Source organism: Anopheles darlingi, chromosome 3 (genome assembly GCF_943734745.1).
Source record: "Anopheles darlingi chromosome 3, idAnoDarlMG_H_01, whole genome shotgun sequence".
Taxonomy (NCBI): domain Eukaryota; kingdom Metazoa; phylum Arthropoda; class Insecta; order Diptera; family Culicidae; genus Anopheles; species Anopheles darlingi.
In genome coordinates, this window is record NC_064875.1 from 34,260,939 (window position 1) to 34,264,916 (window position 3,978).

General features: G+C 49.2%; 1 protein-coding gene and 1 pseudogene across 5 annotated transcripts in view; both read right to left on the minus strand.

The window, feature by feature from the left end:
- The window catches only part of LOC125955758 (exostosin-1), a 42,457-nt gene extending 41,974 nt beyond the window's left edge, over positions 1-483 (minus strand). For 2 of the 5 annotated variants that reach the window (XM_049686904.1, XM_049686905.1), the window contains exon 1: positions 60-446. The gene's annotated coding sequence lies outside the window, so the exon portion shown is untranslated. Of the gene's footprint in view, positions 39-59 lie in introns of those variants that run through there. The other 3 variants (XM_049686906.1, XM_049686908.1, XM_049686903.1) reach the window with 3 other exon arrangements.
- Positions 484-1,158: 675 nt separating this feature from the next.
- Positions 1,159-3,125, minus strand: LOC125955470 (protein PTHB1-like; annotated as a pseudogene).
- Positions 3,126-3,978: the final 853 nt, after the last annotated feature.

The following is a 3,978-nucleotide window of genomic DNA, read 5'->3' on the forward strand; positions in this document are numbered from 1 at the left end:
GAACAGCGCGAAACACCCAAACTTAAATCACATCCGCCTTCCTCTTGAAAATGACTCACAATAACGCCGTCGAACCTTGAACGAGAGTGAGTAACGCCGCGCTGAAAACCGAATCCAGAACGGCCACCGTTGTGGATGCCGCTGATATTGGCCTGGACGCACTTCCATGCACTTTCCACTTTGGTGGTCGGCGAGTATTGATTTTCTCGCACGCCACCGCCGCCGACGACTGGCTAATCCCTTGCGGGAGGGAGCGTCTCCCGGACAGACAACTCTTGTTTACATTCGCGTTTCCGTGTTTCCGGAGCTCCCGATCGAGACTGTGCAAGACCCTTACTTTCCCTGCTCACCATTTGCAACGAAAAAGCCCATGCGTTTTGTGCTATTGAAGCCAGAAGAACGTAAGAAAACGACCGTGCCCTGTTCGCTCGTTACACGATTTCTACCACGATTTCATTGAAAACGATTTCATTCTGTAAAAATTCCGTTTTATGGTTTTGACTGATCGTTTGTAGGTCGTTTTTTATTTCGTTCGTTGTATCGTTTTGCTCGTTTTGGTCGTTTTATGTTCCGTTTATTTTGTTTATATCGTTTCACTTCTCGCTTCTCACAAATTCGCCGAAGGGCATCTCGCCTTCTCACGACCGCAGAATCACCCTGTACCGCCGCGCACCATGGAACATTTTTTGTTCCACGGAACAAATTTTAAATTTTAAAACGGAAAATTTTTTAAATTTTTTTGTTTTTTTTTTTTTTTTTTTAAAACGTGTTTTTTATTTTTTTTACAGATGTTTTTTTTTTAAACGTGTCAACCAGTCAGCCAGAAAAAAAATTGCCAGAAAAAAATGTGTAGTTACTTAAGTTATTCAAAAACTAGGAAAATTATTTATCGTATAATTAATTAAATAAAGGGGAATCTGACTAGACTTTTTGGTTTCCTTAAATTAATTCATTAAATTCAAAAACACGCTCAAAACCATGGTTGGCTAGTTAGGCTAGTCAAAAATTTTTATTGTTATTTAAGTTATAAGTTTAAGTTATATTGAATATAAGTTATATTGAGTTTAAGTTTAAGTTATATTAGAAAAAAATACAATAATACATAATTACATATATAATTACATTATATATTAGAAACCGCTACGACGAGTGGCCTGTGGTTGCGCTAGCATTCAGGCTATCATTCAGGGTTCCGGTTCCGTTTCATCCTGGGGGTCCAGTAACCGGTACCGGTAACATCATCTGTTCGTAGCTCTGTTCCGTACTATCAAGGGTCCAGATAATTTACGCCACCCGATGTTCCGAGTGCCGAGTGACGACAAATCGTCGCTCAAACAATCGCATCTGGCTGGTGGCAATCTCCAGTTCAGTCTGCAAAATTCGAAGCCTTTAGTTACAATCGTGCCTGTTCGCCTGTTGCCATCGCTGCGTGGCTCTCCACTTACCTCAAGATGTTTCAATTCTCTCCTCAGATCATGATGAATACGAAAATGGTTCGCCAGTTCGCTCACCGGTGGTACGTTGTTAACAGTGATCCCTGGTCGACCTTTCGGCGTTTTGGCTGGCTCCGGATTGAACCGTTTTAGCAGACACTCGAACACGAGCGGTAGGAGGGTTAACTCATCGGATTGTATCCGGAAACGGTTCGTGTTTTTGGCCGCGACGTCCATCGACCAGCGATTGTAATCCCAAGGCCGTCTGGCTACCTTCCGAAGTAAAAAACTCCGGAAACAGAGCACTCAATCCGGTACCTCCCACGGCCGCCACAGCATTGCTCGAGGCTGTTAGAGTGATCTTATGCTTGGCTTCCTTCGATGCGTTGCAGGACTCGTGTAATGCTTAGCTTGTTGGTGTAGGAACAGGATACGGTTACGGCTAGCGAGGCAGGCGTGGCCGCCTCGTACGGATACAGCCAAATCTCGAACAGTTCCGTTCCGAACAGGGCTGGCACCTTGAATAGCTCCGGCTCAGATCCGAGATAACCGATCGTAAGTGATCCCGTTTGACCGCTAACGACGGCACGACTGAGCGCTACTGGGATGTCCGGGAGTTGGGCCGACCAAAGGATTTGATCGTTTTCGTAGACCAACAGCGAACCGCTCTCCGATACGACGCCCAACAGTAACCGAGCACCGGGTTCTGTGGAGGAAAAAAATGATCAACAAGGGACTCTCAGAGGTGGGGAGGATCTTCGCTAGTAAACACAATACCCAGCCAGTACCAGCCGACGACGAACGCGTGGAAACAGATCGGTGAGTAGTCGGTGGGTGTCGGACACGCCCTCCAAGCACCAGGTTGTTCTCTCCACGCACCACGATGACGGATTCCGTGCTGGAAGCGAAAGAGCAGACATTCAGGCTTCTCGGTCAAATAAGTAATCGCACCTCGAGGGAGGACGTTTACCTGGAGATCTGATGGACGCTAAGATCGAGTGCGTACTCACCGACGGACAGTGACCAGATTGGATCGTGACGTCGCAACGCCTCCTGCGCCTCGACGGTCGGTCCGCACTACACACCTCACTGGTGATGGTAGATGGCGATCCGTGGCCAGCGTCCGTTCGTAGCTTATACCATCCTGCTCGAAGAACCGCAGCGAACTGTCCAGATGCTGCACGCACAGGAATTCGCGCCCCTTGATGCCCCCGAAAGGGCCTTGGCAGAAGGAGAAGGCAGGTTTGACGAGCGCATGATCGTACCAGCTTCGTGTTCAGCGATCCATGCTCAGCGATTCCTTCAACGCTGACGATCTGAAAGATGCACAATCGCATCGGATACAGTACGGCCAGCTGCTGCCGGGGATCGTTTCTGCTTGCTCTGCTTGCTGGAAAAAAGGTTATCAATCATTAGCTACATTACGGTCGACCGTGGTCCACTATTCTACGCTACCTACGTCATGAAACTGATTCTCGAAGGCATCGCCCGCCCTGAGGGCTGATAGATGCACAACTGTCCCGAGTGGCATCCAATCACGATACTGTCCTTCTCACCCTCTTCCAGACAAAGTCGGGCACAGTGTAGCGAGAACGAATCGTACGACGGTTCCACCGTGGGACACTGAGTTTTCCAGTAACCGATGAGGTTGTGTGAAGAGACGCTGTATCTGTTGAATCGGTTGACCAGCATTCACCGGTTCGTCAAAACGAAAATGGAATATATGAAAGCGTTTTTGTTGGTCACGGGAACGGACACAAGTAGGCTAGTCGTCTGGCCTGCGCTGTTGTTCGCAGAGTTATTTAACACACCCGTTGTCGTTCCTGACGACGTAGACGAAGACGGCCAGAGAAATCGGCTATGGAAGTCCGGCAATTTGAACCTGTTTGAGGGTGTATAAAGTGAACAATAATAAATCTCTCTCCCTGCCATCACCCTTTTTTCCACATCAACCAACCTGAACGTTTTGCAGTCCCGGAATTGACGCCATCGCACCGTGAAGACTGGTAAAGTTGAGTTCCTGCAAGTTAATCGTAGTTGGTACGGTCCGGTCGACGGTCGAGCATCACCCCCGCCCGCGTGATCTGGTGATCGTGCGGATGTCTGCTCCTGCCGCATCTCCTTTGATCGAGCGATCGATCAAAGCGAGCGGCCCACCGCTCCGGGTACTGGGGCTCACGCAGCTACGGAATTTCCGACAGGATTGCCCTTCTCGTACAACGTCGAGAGCGCCCGGGAAAACTCATCCTTTTCCTGTAGCCGTAGATAATGCTTGTACAGCTGCAGCGTCCTCGACGGAATCGTGCGTCTCCGACTGTATATTGATGCCGGAAAACTTGGTCAGATAGTCGACCACCTGCGTTCCTGCGTCGAGTTGTAATCATCCATGAACGGGACAACCTCATCCTCGCCCTGTCCCCGGATGCACGTGATGCGGACTACGCTCATGTGGCTCGGTTTCACCGTCGGAACAGATTGATGACGATGCGTGGCTGCCGCCCCTCCGGCCGGGGCTGCTGATATGACGCAGGTTGAAGATTTGCTG